Source organism: Hippopotamus amphibius, chromosome 13 (assembly GCF_030028045.1).
Source record: "Hippopotamus amphibius kiboko isolate mHipAmp2 chromosome 13, mHipAmp2.hap2, whole genome shotgun sequence".
NCBI lineage: Eukaryota > Metazoa > Chordata > Mammalia > Artiodactyla > Hippopotamidae > Hippopotamus > Hippopotamus amphibius.
This window is the reverse complement of record NC_080198.1, coordinates 3,200,305-3,218,325: the sequence shown is the minus strand read 5'-3', so window position 1 is coordinate 3,218,325 and position 18,021 is coordinate 3,200,305. Positions and strand designations below refer to the sequence as shown.

Below are 18,021 nucleotides of genomic sequence, written 5' to 3'. Positions count from 1 at the left end.
GAAAGTCAGCAGGCAGCATTGAAGACCCAACATGGCCAACACATAAATAAATAAATTTATTAAAAAAAAAAAAAGCTTGAGGCAGAAGTAAAAACACTGCCGTTAACGTCACCTGTTTAACATGAGCACCGAATGGGGGGGTGGCGGCAGAGGGGTAGGGGAGAGAACGGCAAGTTTGGGAGCAGCGGCCCTCTTGTTGAGCTAGGCCTCATTCAGATGTCAGTCTCCGCATCCACTAAGTGGGTGGGAGGGGAGACTTAACTCCGTGACCTCAAAGTCCCTACACCCCCAGCCAGTGGACCGCGGGCCCTTCCTCACACCCTTCCAGCTGTTCCCTGCCCTTGGCATAATCCCCTGGGATTGTTCATTAACCTCTTCCTGATACAGACCTTCTCCCCTCCCGTGGGACTGTGAGCTCCTTGAGCCTAGGGGCTGTTTTATCTATTTATGTCTCCCTCTGGCTTTGGTGCTATGCGGGACACCTTGCAGGTGGCTCGATAAAAAACAAGTGCGGTTCTCCTTCCCAGGTCCCAGCTGTGTGAGGGGTGGTAAGTCACTTTCTGAGACTGGATGAACTCTTCGAGAAGATGGAGGTAAGAACCCCTAAGTCAGGAACAGGGCTTAAATGCAGGAAAGGAGATAAGACCTAGTGGTGCTGAATTAAGAATCGCTTCCTTCCTATCTCAGAATACTGAGCACCCTTGGGCTGCTTCTCTGCCCACCTTCAGGGTAAGTGCAAAGCCATTGGGTGGGAGCGTTTCATTCACTGAGCTGGCAGCACTCAGGGTGATTAAGACAGGCCAGACTTAGTCAGTGATTCCCAAATGCAGCCTAGCTGTTCGGAATGGCCTGGAGATCTGTATGTTCTGACAAGCAACCCTTCCACAATGGCCTGTTGTTTGAATAGCATAAGTGGCAGAACCCAGAACAGTATGATGCCATTTTCGTTAACAACAAAACAGAACTGCGGCTAGCGTGCTGAACAGATCCTAAACAACCCTGGATCAAAGAGGAAATCAACACTGAAATGAAAACTCATCTAAAAAGGAATATATGTCCACCTAGATATCTGAGGGGTACAAAGCTGTATGCAGAGGAAAATGTATAATCTTAAAGCCCTTTCTTGCTATTACAGGAAGAGATAGAGGATAGAGACGATAGACAGATAGTCAGACAGACTGAAAACTAGATTGCACTTTTTTTTAAAATGATCTTTAAGGTACTTCCCTGGTGACACGGTGGTTAGGAATCCGCCTGCTAATGCAGGGGACATGGGTTCAATCCCTGCTCCAGGAAGATGCCACATGCCGCAGAGCAACGAAGCCCGGGCACCACAAGTATTGAGCCTGCGCTCTGGAGCCCGTGAGCCACAACTATTGAGACCATGTGCCACAACTACTGAAGCCTGCGTGCTCAGAGCCCGTGCTCCACAACAAAAGAAGCCGCCGCAGTGAGGAGCCCATGCACCGCGATGAAGAGTATCCCCTGCTTGCCGCAACTAGAGAAAGCCCATGTGGAGCAACAGAGACCCAACGCAGCCAATAAATAAATAAATTAATTAATTAAATAAAATGATCTTTAAAAATCACTTTTAGTTTGTACAGTGTTGTATTGCTTGAGGTCTATTGCTTTTGTAATTAAAAGAGACTCTTTTTTGACAGTTTCTCATAAAGCTGACAAATATTCACCCCACGCCCCAGCAGTTCCACTCCTAGTGAAATGAAAATACATGCCCTGGGGCTTCCTAGGTGGCGCAGTGGTTAAGAACCCGCCTGCCAATGCAGAGGTCACGGGTTCGATCCCAGCTCCAGGAAGATCCCACATGCCGCGGAGCAACGAAGCCCGTGTGCCCAAAAAAAAAAAGAAAATACATGCCCACAAAGAGACTTGGACACGAAGGCTCACAGACGCTTCATTCATAATCACCCCAAACTGGAAACAAGCCAAATGTCCATCCACAGGCGAGTGGATAAACAAACTGTGGAGCTTCCATACAACGGTTTACTCCTCAGCAGTAGAAGGAGTGAACTGCTGATGCACTCAGCAGCACGCATGGATCTTCAAATCATCACGCAGAAGGAAGCCAGACACAGAAGAGTATACACCATACAAACCAATCCAGTTCTAGGCTTGGCAAAACTAATGGTGATAGAAATCAGAAACTGGTTGTCTCTAGGAGGAGAAGGGTACAAGCCACCTTTCCAAGGGTGCTGGAAATGCTCTATAGTTTGATCTGGATGGTGGTTACACAGGTGTATCAATTTGACAAGACTCAATAAACTGTAACAGAATCTTTGCATTTCACTGAATGCAAATTATATCTCAATTTTAGTATAATTTTTAAACAGTCACAGTTGTAAACGTTTAAACATACAGATTCCTGGGCTCCACCCCCTGGGGATTCAGATTCCGTATATCCAGGCCTGGGAAGCTGAATTTGTACAAAGTAACTCAGGTAATTCTGATGCCTGACTACAGTTAAGGGGGCCTGCCCCCTGCCCCCCCACCCCCTCCCCTTCGATTGTGTTGGGGGATTTGTCGTTTGTATGTTAGTTTTTAGAAACAGAAGAGCAATTTCCATTCTCTTCCCTCTCCCCACCACCCCTAATCCCTGCCCCTCTGCTTAGGTTTCCAAACGAAGCCTCTGAGCAGGTGAGGTGCGCAGGGAAACCCCGAAAGAAGCCTTGTCCAGGACAGACGTAATTCACCCCAGGTGCCAGGGCCATGTGCTCCAGGGAGGTCAGAGGCACAGTTAATGGCCTGTGTACCTGTTAAACATCACGTCCGGGCCTTCACCCCATGTTTACAAAAGGTGCTCAGGGCAAGATTCGCTGGCACGGAAAATGCTTTGTGCCCTGACCAGCAATGGCCCGGCCACCTTCGGTCCTGGACCTCAGCCTAGTTCCTCACTCACCGTGAGGGTCGCCCGGACTCCCAGGTTTAAATGGTTTCCACACTACTGTCCCCAAACGCAGCCTGATGCTATTTCTGTCTCTGCTGCCTTCAGAATAAAGCCTAACCCGGTTTACCCAGCACTCAAGGCCCTCCACCAGCTGGCTCCTGTTCCTCTCTCCAGCTGGGTCCCTGCGAGGCTTGTTCTACAAACACGCTTGGCTATTTCATGCGCTGTGCCTTTGCACCTGCTATGCCCCCTGCCCGGAATGCAGGCCCGCCCTGCTCCTCTGTTCGCAGAAGCTGCCAGCTCCAACACCATCTTCTCCTCTAAGAAGCTGAAATGCCTCCTGCCTGTGACCCTGCCATGCAGGCACCCTCAGCACCGTCACCCACACACAGCACGGTCACAGCGGCTGCCACGCTGCCCATCTCCCTCTGGGCTATGAGCTCCTCGAAAGCCAATATTCCACCCCAAATCCAGTGCCTGGCCAGAACTGACAACAGCAAAGAAACAAGGCACGTTAAAAAAAGAGCTCCCATTCACACTCGAAGGCCACCCTGGGCATTTTCACACCCAGGGCTCCTCCCCAGAACCCGCAAATTCAAACAAACACTGTGGCCAAGATAAGCTGGCCAACAGGGAGGAGTGAGATGTGGCCCCCAAGAATCCCACCCTCAGTTATGACCTTCAGCAGAAGTGGGGGGAGGGGGTCAGCCCACACCTGCCAGGTGACCCTGGGGTTCCAAGGCCAGCCCAAATTCCCACCCAGACCCCTTCCAACTGTGGCCAGGCTGCATCCCAGGTGCTCCTTGTAATTTATTTTTCAGCTCTTTCCTATATACAGGAATGTGTTGAATGACATACAAGTGTCTTATCATTTTGGGACCTTTGGAAAGACTTTCAGATAAAGTCTGACAGGCTTCCAAATCCTTTGACAAGCTGACAGGTGGAGAGTTAGAAAACACCATCCCCAGAGCCCGCACTGCCTCGTGGTGGGCTGACACTTGAGTCGGAAGAGTGGCAGCGCTCCCTGAGAGACACAGAGAAGGGAGAATGAGTAACTAGGGGAGGGACTGAGGCGCCAGTGGGGTCCACGCATTCACCCTCCAACCCTGAGGACCCGGCACCTTTGTCCCGTGTTCTCCCCAGGTCCTGGTCCAATTTAAACTCGCCAGGACATCCGTGACGAAAGGTCCGCAGAGCCCAAACTCACGACTGGCCCAGAGGAGCCCTCTGAAGCCCAATCCTGCCGCTGTCCAATCAAGGCAAAGTCCTCTGGGCCACTCTCAGTCTACCCATTTGTAAAATGGGCACTACCCGCTTGCTAGGGCCTCCTGACTCCACAAAGCAGATGGGACCGGATCTCCGCAGGAGGAGATGGGAGGGACGGGGCAGGGGAGGACGCCTGTGGCTGTGCCACAGGTCAGGACGAGAGCAGCACCAAAGGACAAGAGCTTGAGAGTGTGCCTTGGCCCTTGCCACATACCACCGTGACCTGGGACCTTGTGACACCCTCTAATCGGCAGCCCCGAAGCCGAGCCCAGCTTTACAGCTTACCACTGGCTTACTCAGCCTCATCTCCCTCAATCCCCTCAAGGACGCAGTGAGGCCGGCTTTGGCGTCCTTGCTGCCCAGACAGCAAAGCTGAGGTTCAAAGTGGCTGAGGGAATCACCCAAGGTCGCCTGCCGACTAAGACAGAGGCACAGTACTTGGACTCGGCTCCCTGGGGACAAGCTCCTGCCTTTTGTTCTCAGCTTAGCCCATAATCAGTTTACTCCACCCATTTTACAGATGAGGAAACTGAGGCCAAAAAAAGGTTGCCCAAGGTCAACGGGGGCTGAGCCAGGCCCAAGACCTCTGGCCATTCCCCTACGCCTCCCTTATGGTGGGTTCTCAGCCAGTGCCCTCGGGCCCCCTCCAACCCTCCCCAACACCATCCTGATGAAATTCCTCCTGCCACTCCGCCCCCACATCATACTTCCTTGTGCCCACCCCACACTCCCCGCATGACTCCCTGGTCGAGAGGGAGGCAGCGGTTGCTAAGCGCTCACCCGCTCTCTCTCATAAAAATAAACTCCTTCTGGCTGGGAGACTCTGGATGAGATCCCCTTCTTTCCAGCCAAGAAAAAATTAAAAAGAAATTAAAATAAGATCTCCCCCATGACATTTATTTGAACATCAGCAGTGCCAAAGCAGGGGCCAATTCACCCAAGTGCAAACGGAGCCACGCGCCTCAACCTCAGCCCCAAGACCCTCTGTTCAAGTGTCCGGGGCAGTTACTGAGCTGATTTATTTCTCCCGGCAGGAAATGGGGGCCCGGGCTGCCTCCCAAACCTTGGGGCTGGTCCTGGGGGAGGCCAGGATCTGGCAGAGGCTGGGCAGTGACCAAAATAGCCAGGCGGGTGGCCCTGCCCAGCGCACACCTCCCTCTGAGTGCCCGGGAGGGCAGCCCACAGGTCCCCCTCCGGGGGGACGAAACCTCAGCCGTCGGAGGACGAGGTCCCTGAGATCCCCTCTCCGGCTCTCCTGGTGGGAGGGGGACCAGAACCTTCAGCTCAAAAGAGGAACCCCCAGAAGTAAGGGAAAGATCTAGAGAAGGATGTGTCCTGCTGTCCCTGCCTGCTATACACTTGGCTCCCAGCTGTCCCTTGGGGCCTCCATCCTGCCACTCCAGGCAGCTGGACGTTGGCACTGCCACCTGCACGCCACACTCAGGCTCACCCTTGGAGCCTTGCCGCCCTATCACCTCTATCCACTCAGCGCCTGCCCTGGAGAACCAGCTTTGGCTGTTTGGCCCTCTAGGCACCGGGGACACTCCCTCAGGTATAGTCGAGGACACACGAGTGTCCGCAACCAGGGACCCAGAGGCAGAGCCACACTCGGGGACACACACGTGCACAGCCAGGTACTTGGAGATACAGTCACACACAGGTTCACACAGACACACTCCAGGACACACAAGGGCACATATCCAAAGACACAGCCACACAGGTATCACAGACACACACCAGAACACACACATGCACAGCCCAGGACACAGAATAGCAGGCACACATTGGGACACACAAGTGCACGCTGCTGGGGACATGGAGAAACAGCCACCCTGGGAAACACACAGGCACATACAGGGACACGGAGATACATGCAGATCCCCAGCGAGATCGAGACGCCGAAACAGACAGACACACACACACCTGGCTCCTGCACGAGAAGCCTGAGCCCTTTCGCCCGGGAAACAATAACAGCCCCGCAGGGGGACTGAGCGGCGACCCTCCGTCCCTCCCTGGGTGGTGAAAGGGGCGCCGGAACGGGGTCCCCGGGCGGGGAGGAGGTCGGGGCTGGCTGGGGAGCGGGGATGGGGTGGGGGCTCCGCGCGCCCGGTTCCCTCTCCCTCGGTACCTGGGGCGGCCGCGGCGCTGCACTTGGCTGCGCTCGGTTCCGCTCACCGAAGGCTGCCCGCCGGCTCGATCTCTGGCCCGCAGGGTCCGCGCTCTGCTCTCCCTCTCGGCGGAGCGCGGCCTCTGAGCTCGCCGTCCTCGGGACTCGGCGCTGGCCAGCGACCGGTGCTGCGTTCCAGGGCCCGGAGCTCGGCGCTGGCGGCGGCGCGGAGGAAGCGGTAATTTATAAGCGGCTTCTTCCTGACCTCGCGTGTCTGTTGTCTGAGCAGGCAGCGCTCAGCATCACCCATCCTGCTGGGTGGAAAAATACCAGCTTGGCCGGGCCGGGGGCGGGGCCGGGGGCGGGGCCGGGCGGCAGCCCCGCCCCACACGCGGACACACACTCACGAGCGCGCGCGCACGCACACACACACGCGCACACTCACACATCGCACACGCACGCGCGCTCGGGCTCGGACACAAAGAGCCGGGGCTCGCCGAGCGCGCGCGCACACACCCTCATGCCACGGGAGATCACTCGGTCCCCTGCTTCCCCCATTAGAGCGCTCTTTTCGAGGAAACCCTTTACCTCCAAATCCTGGTGCCAAGGAGTGCAGCGGGTCCTCAGCCCTCTCCTGTCTTCCGATGAGGAGCGAGGGAGCCCACGACCGCTACTCTCTCCCTCCCGACATGAGCCACCAAGCCCACCACTCGCCATCCATCTGGCTCATGGGGTGGGCCCGGGTTCCTTGATTGGTGAGGTCCAGACCACTCCACTGCAGTCCTGCTGGGCGCCATCCAGGTTCTCTGAGCCTCTGTAGGCTCCCGCCAAGACCAGGCACAGCCACTCTGCCCTCTCCACCTCCCCCAGGCCTGAGGGTGACCTGAGAAAGTGATGTGAAACTGTAAAGAGCTCCCAGGCTTTTTGGCTTTGCTCCAGCTGGGTGACCTTAGAGGACTACTTGGTCTCTCTTCCTTACCTCGGTTTTCTCATCTGTAAAATGGAAACATGAATAATGGCATTTATCTTCCCTGGCTGCTATGAAGACCGAAGGTTAAGAGCAAGCAAAAAGAGCTCAGAACAGCTCCCGGCAATGAAGTGCCAAGTTAGTGTCTATTTTTAAATGAAAATGGGGAATGTGCCATTATTCTTGTCTTTATTGACATAAGCAGATCCTCAGAGGCCACACTCCACATCCACACTCTGGCCAGGCGTGAGGGAAGTGCTGTGTGACTTCCAGCAGGCCCTTCCCCTCTCTGAGCCCAGTGCTGGCCTCTCACTTTCTCTCATTCTGTCTCTGCACCTGGGAGGCTGTGTGGAGAGAAACTTTTAGACTGAGGGTGAAAGAAGAAATACCAAAGAGGCCCCTAGAGAGCCACCCCAACTCCAGACCTGGCCCAGCCTGCATCCACCACCTGAAAGCACCCTGTACGACCCTCTTTGGAGCAGCCCCAGGAGGCAGACAGGGATGCAAGGAGCAGGATTCCGGGGGGTGACCCTTCATCTCTGCTGGGTTTCCTCATTGAGGCTCCTGCTGCCTGGCTCATTTTTTACTTTCTAGAGGCTGCCCCCACCACAGCTCCAGCCAAGCCAGACACTGCCACATGCCCCAGAGCCTTCTCTGCTGGCCCAGGTGCCCCTTCCTCCAGGAAGCACCAAGGGACCAGCAGTGCCTCTAGCATTCTAGCTACCCCGGGTGGCATCCACTCTGGGCACCTCGGCTCTCTCCTTTGAGTTCAGAGTACCTGCACCCCTTTTATAGGTGAGGAAACCAAAGCTGGAGATGGAGCAACTGAGTCTGCACACCTCACCCTTCTCCTGATGGGCGTGACGCTCCCCGTGAGCTGAAGGACAGATGGACAGCCGAGCAAAAAAATCCCCAGAGCCCCTGTGCGACACTGCACACAGCGCAACGCGGCAGGTCATATTGCGGGGAAGTGACCCTGGAGCTGAGGTCTGATCCTCGAGGAGGCTTTGACTAAGCCACAGGGTTGAGGGGAAGGGAGAGGGAGCCTGTTCCAGGCAGAGGAATCTGCTGTGCCCAGGCCTGGTGGCAGGAGTGGAGGGCCCTAAGCAAAGGTGACGTGGGCCCATCTGAGGGCCGCAGGGAGTGCGCAAGGGCAGTGGAGGCCACTGGACCTGTGATGGGGAGTGGCAGGTCCAGGGCTGCAATTTGGAAAGGCCTGTTGGATCAGCTGATCTCCATGCGGGCCAGTGCAGTGCAGATGCTGTTGGCGCAGGACCGCGGATGAGGCCCTCTCACTCATCTGCCTTCTTCCTCTAGACCATCAACTCCACGAGTGACAAGACCTTGTCCTCCGTCAAGTCCCAGGCCTGACACACAGTAGGTACTCAACAAATGTTTGTTGCATTTATTTTAAAGAACCCTTATATGGCACTTAGCTACACTGTAGCTATAGCTACAGCCGGGCACTGTACGGATGCATTTACATATCTTAAGTTGCCAAATCCTCACAACCACCCTGTGAGGTTGATACTGTTAATCTCCCCCATCTTACAGAAAGGAAAATAGAGCCACAGAGAAATTAAGTAATTTGCCCAAGGTCACTCAGCAGGCCCATCGTAGAGCTGGAATTCAAACCCAGGCCATCTAGTTCCAGAGGCCACACTCTTAATTGCAGGCATTCCAGGGCCTTTAGTGGTTGCCAAACAAAAGTCCAGCCCCAGAGGGCAGGAGAGGCAGAGGGAGAGGAAGAGGAGGAACGTCGCTTGGGAGTGCTCCAACCTCCACCCCCAGGCGAAGCAGCAAGAGGCAGAGAAAGGCTGGGCTGGGTTGGGAGAGCAGGCATGGCATGGAGGCCAGAGACCCCCAGGTTCCAGCCCCCCTTCTGCTGGGACTTGTGGCTACATGCCCACTCTCTGGGCCTCCGTTTCCTCATCTATAATAGGAGATCATCGTCCAGCCTCATTGAGCCAAGAGATCTCAAACTTGGGGGGGGGCCAGTGGTTCTGCACCGATTGCAGCTCCCAAATACACTATTTGACCTCCACCGCTCTTTAAACTATTTTGGATTAATGGCCGTGAAGGAAAATTTGGAAGAGTTGACATTTTACAAACCTGAATGTCTGCTTTCTCTGCAAAAGGTGGCAAGATGAAGCCACCTCGGGGCCCTTATCTACCGTCCCTTGAAGCTGAAAGCCATCAACCACCCTCTCACGTGAGGGCGAGGCTCCCCAGGGTCCAGTTCCCTGCGAAGGGCTGAGTGTGAGACCCGGGTATACTTGGTGCACATCCCTGCCCCCCTGCAAGGGTGGGGTGACTGGCGCTCCAGGAGTCGCCACGCCTGTGAGCACCAAGCAGTCGAACATGTTGGGAGGAGGAGGGATCTTCAAGGAAACCCAGGTAGAGGTTTCCTTCAGAAGCCGCATTCTGGTCTGAAATTCTGTGGGGACTAAGTCTTCCCGTTCCAAGAATGGAAATCGGAAACCAATTGTGGGGAGAGCTCGTGGAAGGCCCTGGGCTCAAAGGCAGTGAATGAGATTTTGAAAAGGCTGCTCGATGATGCTTTTCTTAGCAGCTGGCAATAATAACGTAAAATCGATCCAGGGCTTTGAACAAAACCCTTCGTCCCTTGTCAGGGAATAGTTCGTCTCATCCGTCTATCAGGCGACCAACAAAAGTTGTTGAAATGCTGCTGGGGTCCAGCCATGCAGGGCCATCTGGCCAGTGCAGGGCGGCCCCGGAACCAGCCCTGCCAAGGGTCACCTGGCCGGCCTCCGTGCCTCTCAGAACCTCATTCCCTGAAGAGAGGAAGGAATGGTGATGGGGCGACCGCATGGTCCCTGTCCTGGTCACTTTCTCCTGGGCACAGCCGTGTCCACGTCTCTGGATGTGGCAGGACAGATGAGGCACCACAGAGGCTTTACCAGCACACCTGAGCCTCAGGAATCTGCTTCCTGCCCACCTACCTTCCTTCCATCTGCTACCAACTCCCAGCTGCATCTCTCACAGGCTGCGTGACCCAGAGGGAATCGTGAAACCTCCCTGTGCCTCGGTTTCCTAATTTGTAAAACCAGACTGGTCAGAAACCCTATGCTGGGTTGTCGTGAGGATGAAGTGGAGACGACTGTGCTGGCACACAGCCTAGCCTTTGGTTAACCAGACGCTCACTGACCCTCTCACCCGCGTGCCCTGGGCTTTTCTACCTCCTGGCATTTGCCCACACTGTTCCCTCCCCCATGCTGTTCCTTCCCCAAAGCACTTTGCCCATTGTCCTCCAGCAGCCTGGATCTCAGCCACACTGGGAGCACCCAGAAGGCAGGGGTCCTTAGCAGTGCCCAACACAGGGCCGGAGCGCAGAGGATCCCGGGAAGCCCTTGCTGGATGTGGTCTGTGGGTCACAGGCCTCCAGGGCGCCCTTCTTCCTCTCCCTTGGTGGGAATAGCAGATCTGCCCCAGGGAAGGGGAGGGTGTTAGTGCAGGAGACAAGCCTGCAGGGAGGAGGCACGTGTATTCACTCACCAGGCAGCTCAGCTGTCCAGCTATTCAGCCCCCCAGGCCAGGCCATCCTCATCTCCCTCTGGTGACTCAGGCCTCCTCCCCGCGTCCCCTCCCACCCCGGCCCATCTCCACTCAGCAGCCGGAGGGATGGGAAGGGATCCGGGGCTCTCCACGGCTGCTGAGGCAGGAATGGCACAGAGGCTGCGGAAAACAGTTCCACAATTTCTCATAAGGTTAAACATCCACTTAGCCCATCTGCCAGCGATTCTATGCCTCAGCATTGACCGAAGGGAAATGAAAACAGACGTCCCCGCAGGATTGTACGCGCATGTGAAAGGCAGCACTATTCCCAAGAGCCAAAAGACAGAACATCCAATAGGAGAATGCAAAATAGACAAACAGAGGGAGGACTCCTGAGATGCCCCAAACCGGGGGGATGGCTGAAACACCGGGCACCGCAGACAACCGTTTATATGGCCGTTTATATGGACTCTGAATCAGGGGTGTGAGTCTATGGTCTTGGAAGTAGGAGCAGTGGTTGCCCCTGGGGTGGGGGAGGGGCGGCCGGCAGGACCACCGGCTGGGTTGGAATGGTGCCATCTCCTGACCTGGTGAAGGCCCCTCGGGGGGTACATCTGCAGATACCCATGCTGCACACTTTAGATCTGAACGCATCACTCAGTGCGATGAATACCTCAGTAAATATCAAAAGGAAGAGCTCCAGACCCAGAGTTCTTCCTGGTTTGAACCAGCCCACGTGGCCCACTGGCACCACACCCGCACTCCTCACAGCCTCGGAGACCCCACAGCTCTGTCACTCATCCCCCCCTCCACCCGGCCCCCAAGCCACACAGCCCTCCAGGCTTCCCTCAAACCCCAAGCTCCTTCGCTCAGGGTCTTTGCTGGCTGCTCCTCCTCCCACAGGACTTTCCCCCCTGCCCTTCTGGGGCAGCCTCCTTCCTATCATTTAGGCCAGCATCTCCTCCCTGGTTATATTTTCACCCTAACTTGGAGAACCGTGTCATTGTACCTTGATCGTTTTTATGTCCACCTGCTCCTATCTGCTTCCACGTCTCGGCTGCCTGCTTCGCACGGCGCAGCTGAGTGGGCTGGGTCCCAGGGCCTAGAGCCGTGCCTGGCCCCAGATCTCTGCTGAGTGAATGCACGGGGCCGTAGCTGCCTACAGATGCCACACCACCCATGTCCGGGACACCCCCTCCTACACACTGAGATCCACACACTGTAAAACTAACCGTTTGCGTAGCTGGGGTTAAAGCCCCCCGCCCAAAGACTGTGCATGCAACCCCACCCGGGAGCCCCTCCCCGGAGAAAGCGCATCCAAGCCTGCGGGTCCTTCCTGGCTGTGAGTGGTTCTGTGTATCCGATGAGCTCGGTTGCCCCTGCTCCCCAGACCGAGCTTTGAGTCCTAAGAGTGCAGGGGGAGGCTCTCAAAGTGTGGCCCCCAGACCAGCAGCCGTGCCTGGGAACTGGTGATGACTGCTGGGTCCCAGGCCCCGCCCAGCCCTCCCGAATCTGGAATTCTGGGCCAGGGCCAGCAGTCATGTCTCCCCAGGCCTCTGGCGGGCACTGCTGCGAGTGGCACTGGTTCTCAACCTCGATGCCCATCCCAATCACCCAGGAAGCTTAAAAAATCTTTCTGTCCATGTCCCACCCTCCGAAATCCTAATTTAACTGGAAATGACGCTTTTCTTAAAAAAAAAAAAAAAAAAAGACATCCTCCAGGCAATCTGAATGTCTCGTCAAAGCGGAGAATCCTCGTCCCAGCGGGTGCCGGGCCTCTGGGAGCATCGCTGTCTCCCAGACAGACCCAGGCAGGCCTAATTCCTCTGCATTCCTGCCTGGGCCTCTTGCTGGCTGCCTTCTTATATTTGGTTATTTTTCCCTCCCTCCCCAAACACAACAATTCAAAATATTCCCAGCTCCCAGACAATAAACAAAGCCGAGAAGGCAAGCTCCCTGACTGTTTTGTTCCCACTTATGGCCTGATCCAAGGCTGGCCTGATTGGGCCCTCAGGACTGGTCATCTGAGCCAGACAGGGTGGGCCCCTGGCATGCCAGCCACCCCAGCTCCACTCCTGGAATTCCAGAATCTGTCAGCTCTAGGTGACCCCAGGCGCCCTCTCTGGCCACTTCTCTGGGGAAATGGAGGCTCAGAAAGGGCAAGTGACTTGTGCCAGGACACACAGCACTGTGGAGAAGGCCCCTGTCCTCTGTGGTTTCTGGCTGTAGGGCAGATGTGTGGGCTCTGGGGGTCAGAGAGACGTGTGTTCGGTTCTAGGCTCTGCCCTTTACCAGCTGTGACCTTAGGCAAGGGGCCAGTCCCAAACTGAGCCTCAGTTTGCCATCTGTAAAATGAGGATGGCACTAGAGCTCCTTCCAGGGTTACTGTGAAGGTCAGGGCTTGTACAAGGCGAGTCCTTATAATGATGCCATCATTCTGATTATTTTTGCCAAGATGACAAAGCCAGCTGGCATGAGCAAGTGAGAAGACCACGTGGAGGACAGTGGGAAAGGGGGATACAGGGGGTTATCTGTTGGATCTCAGATGCCTGACCTGTGGTAAGAGGCTCATTTTGGAGGATGGGAAGGGAAGAGACAGGTCCAGGTTACCAAGGGGGATCCTAGTCAGGCCCTGGGGGAGGAGAGAAGCCAATGCCTTTCTTGTGCAAGTGGGGAAACCGAGGCAGTGAGGGCAGAGGTGGCTGCCACGTGGGCCCTGAACCTGGTCTCCAGGGGTGTTATCATTGTTTGCGCTTGGGTGCTATTTGCTGTTTTCAAGCCTGGTCTTCTCCACTTGTGTACTGAAAGCCTTGGGCCCAGAACATTCTTTAATTTGACAAATGTGTTGTCCTCTCTGGGTCAGGAGTTGAGAAAACAGGGATGACAGCAAGCCATTCCTCACACTGGCTGGGCTACCCCTGGGCAGTAAAAAGGCCCACCTGCATGTCCTGATATTGACAAGTTACACATCAAGCTACCACTCTGTTAGCTAAAAGCTATTCCGCTCTCTCTCCTTGGCAGGTGTATTTTCATGGTGAGCCAGGGGCCAGGTTTGAATGAAAATTTCTCAGTCTCCTTGGAGTTCTATATTGCAAGTGGGGGCAGGGGAGAACCCGCCCTCCACCTGTGGCTGCGCCATCGTGCCCTCCTCACCCCTCTCCTGCCACCCCGGCTCTGCCCTCGCCCTTGAGCAGCTTTGCACATGCGCCTATATAGACAACCTGGCCTCCCATTCCAGCTCAGCCACACCCATACCCACTCGTGGAGGCCCGTTTGTCCACCCTCGGGCCTGGTGCACACTGTGGACCTGCCCACCCTCCAGTGGACAGATGGGGGAGGGATGACAGTGGAGCACGCGGGGCTGGGATATCGGAGCATGCCGGCTCTGTGTGCACACCTCCCTTTGGCCCTGCAGAATCCTTATCCTGGGGGAAGGTGTGCAGCCAGGGGAGGGTCCCAGAGAGGCCCTCTAAGGTGTGTGCCCCGCTGTCTGGGGTAGTAACAGTATCAACTGCACGTGGTTGATGGGCAGATGAAATGGGTTAATGCAGGAACAGGGCTCCAGCTCATAACAAGGCACAATTCGTGTTATGGCTGGTGATATGGAGAACTCCCATGGCAGCTGAGGTGTGGCCGAGAACAGGAGCATGCAGCCTGGCAGGTAGAGAAAATCAGTGTTTACTGAGCTTCTACCATGGGCCAGGTGCTGAGCCAAACACTCACAGACACGACCTCAGAGGAAGGGACCCATTTCACAGATGAGGAAACTGAGGCTCAGAGATGATAAGCCACCTACCCAAGGCCACACAGTGGAGCTGGGATTTAAACTCAAGGGTATCAGACTCTACTTTCTAAGCCTTGCTCCTTCACGGCGGCCAGAGCAGGCAATGGAAGCTAAGAGACGAAGAGACAGAGAAGCAGAGGGATTGAGAAGAGAGTGGCCATCTGGTCGGACGAGGGGGAAGGAGTTGCTTGGTTTGGGGAGGTGCCCCATGACGTCCGCTGTTTAGCGCGTGGCCCTATGTAACAGGACAGGGACAGCTGCCTGCATTGAACCTGATTTTCGATAATGGACAGTCTTATGAAGCAAGACGTAAAAAATCTTGTGATCGTCACTTGAATTATAACTCTCAGTGAGAGCCAAGTTTTCTCAGGTCCAATTGCCTTGAAGCATAGTAATAATTCTGCACAGCCTTCCCTTGGCCACAACTTCTGTGGGATTAGGACACACAGGCTGAGTCTGTTTGCTTGGCCTTCAGAGTGTATTGCCCCTGCTCTGCTCTGCGACCCTGTGCTTAGTCTGTGGCCACCCGGGCATGACCCGGGGCTGCTGGATGGGACCAAGAAGTCTCTCACGTGTAATTTCCTGGAAAGCACATAGGAGTTCGGCTCAAATCCAAACTTGGTCACGAACACTGTGTGACCTTGGGCAAATCACTGAAGCTCTCTGGGCTTCAATTTCCTCAAACATAAGAGGAGGATGGGCTTGGTGGAGGATGGCTACCCCTGATATGCTAATCATTGGAGATATCTCAGAATGAGACATTTTCGGGTAATAAGGGAGTTTTCTCTCTTCAATTCTCATTTTCTCCCTCTGATACGTTGAGAGGTCTCTGCTAGGTGCTTGTGTGTCTTCCACACCCTTTGTCACCTGCTCATCTTCTTTTCCAACAAAGATGTCCCCAGATCAGAGCCATCAGGCCACTGCATCAGCTAGATTAACCAGCTTTCATTGTCTTTACTTTTTAGGCGCCTTCTATTTATGGAAAGGATCATGGTCTTCCATTTATAGCAGCGATGGGAGATTTACTTTTTAGTGAAATGCATGCCAGTTGTTTAAAAAGGAGTCTGTTTGAAGGAAAAAAAATTAAATGAGTAATGATTTAGGAGATATGTTAGTTTCCTAAAGCTGCCGTAACAAAGTACCACAAACTGGGTGACTTAAAACCACTAAAATTTTTCCTTTCACAGTTCTGGAGCCCAGAAGTCTGAGATCAGGGCGTCAGCAGGGCTGTGCTCCCTCTGAGGCTCTGGGCAGAATTCTTCCTTGCCACCTCCTAGCTTCTGGTGGCTTCCGTCCATCTTTGCCATTTCTTGGATTTGCCACTGTATCGCTCCAATCTCTGCTTCTGGGGTCACCTGGTCTTCTTTCCGTGTGTCTCTGAGTTCATATGGTCACCTTCCACCGTGGCCAAATTTCTCTCTTCTTATAAGGACCCTGGTCACATTGGGGTAGGACCACCCTAATGACCTCATCTTAACTTGATGACATCTGCACAGACTCTATTTCTGAATAAGGTACTGGGGGTTAGGATTTCAACATATCTTTTTTGGGGACCAGTTCGACCCACAAGTGATTTGTGGCGAAAGAAAAACTTGTACGGGGAGACCTAACTGATGAAGGTTTGGGGAACTCTGCCCAGGTCAAAGGAACATAGGAAAGGGAGCCAGGGGCCAGGGGCCTGCCCCAGCCCTGCCCTCGTGGCCAGGGACACCCTGGGCAATCCCACCATCCCTTGGTGAGCCTCAGTTCCCTGGGGTTTTCAGACTGGGTTCCTCAGAGCCCCAAAGCGACCTGGGGAGAGTTGGTGGGAAGGTCAAAGGGGGCAGGACTCCAAACTGCTCACATCACCCCACTTTGCTCCAACCATTATAGGGACAGTGGCAAAATATTATGTTTGACAAAATGTTGCCAAAATAAAAGATAAACACACTTAAAAACCATTGGGCTATCGGATCTGTGCAACACCTCCCAGCCCGACGCGTGCTGATTTTAAATTATTCCTCTCCCCTGGCCTTGCTGCTCCCTTTTCTCTGGGAAGAAAGAGCCTCCTTGCACAGATTTTGCCCTCAGGAAGGTCCTGGTCTCAAAGAAGAACCGAAGGAGGCAGCTCAGCCTTGCTCCATCCCCCAGAGACCTTTCCGTCCCCTTAACTTGCTGCTGAGTGTCCTGCTGCCTTGGGGACTTGGTGCCCACTGTCCCCGCTGCTGGGGACCTTCTTCCTCCCCTTTCTTACCCGGTCAGCTTGCTCAAGCTTGGTCCTGCCCTCGGAGCAATCTTCCCTGACCCTCCTAAACCAGCAAAGCCCCTTCCCTGTTTTATAATCTCGAGAATACGGTTCATCCCTGTCCATGCATCAGACTCACCTTGGAAGTGTTTTTTAAATGCCCATTCCCTGGGACCCATCTCCTGAAACTTGATTCCTTTGGTCTGGTGTGAGGCCCCAGAATCTGTGTTTTAACCTGCTCCCCATCCTACCTTATTCAAATATGCAGCCAAGACTGAGAACTGCTGAGTAATAGTTACAATGATCCAAAGAATCCCCTATCTGTACTTCTCATAGCCAACAATTTTTTGAAAAATGAGATTTTTTAAAAAAGCTGATTTTAGTGGGAAAACTTGAAGTTGTATGAAGCTATTTGGAAACTTGAGCCTAGGTGCCGTGACTAGTCAGGCTTCACTTAGAAAAATCAATCTGATGGATGGGGGAGCTGCTCTAGCCCCAGGGGTGACGTGTACTATGTGGTATATGCACCACATCGCTTTTCTAATCCCCAGTCACATTTGGACTCAGGCTTTGGAGAGAGGACGGAGGGCCCTAGGCTATAGTTGGTGGTGGCTAACATTTCTGGACAATGTTACATCTGCCCAGCCCAGAGAGAAATACTTTACATGCTTGTCTTCCTTAATCCTCTTCACCTTCCTGCGAGGAAAGCATAATCTTCAATCCCATTTTACAGAGGAGGAAACCAAGAGCCAGAGAGAGCAGTAGTTTGCTCAAGGCCTGACCCTCACTGGGAAGCAGGAAGTCTGGACTCAACACAGGCAGGCTCAGAAGCCCCCGTTTTCTCAGGCTTGGCCCTTAGGACACCCACGGGGAAAACACCGAGGGCTCTGGTCAGTGGCACCTGTGTGGCCTGCTAGCCTGGGCAGGAACCACTGCTGGTCATCGGATGCCTGGCCCTGGCACGTGCTGGCTGCTCAGATTTCCAGCGGGACAGGCCGGCAAGGCTGGAGCCAGTCCGTCGGATGGGGAGGCCACCATGCTCCCCTCCCTTGGAGGCCTGCACTTGGAGCAGTGCCCTGCTGCTTTGGCCACCCTTCAAACCTCAGGGGTGGATTTAGTGTCCTTAATCCTCTTCTTGAGTCAAGCGCCTGCTTGTCACCGGCCTGCCCGGGACCCCTCGGAGCAGCCTGTTCAGTGAGGCCTGCCTTTCCCAGCTCAGAGGCCCACAGGTCTGGGTCTGCAGGACGGTCAGTGG

The 18,021-nt window shown here is 54.6% G+C and overlaps 1 protein-coding gene across 2 annotated transcripts in view; it reads right to left on the bottom strand.

Moving 5' to 3' along the window:
• The window catches only part of SLC6A6 (solute carrier family 6 member 6), a 78,733-nt gene extending 72,152 nt beyond the window's left edge, over window positions 1-6,581 (bottom strand). For both annotated transcript variants that reach the window (XM_057705536.1, XM_057705537.1), the window contains exon 1: window positions 6,297-6,581. The gene's annotated coding sequence lies outside the window, so the exon portion shown is untranslated. The remainder of the gene's footprint in view (window positions 1-6,296) is intronic.
• Window positions 6,582-18,021: the final 11,440 nt, after the last annotated feature.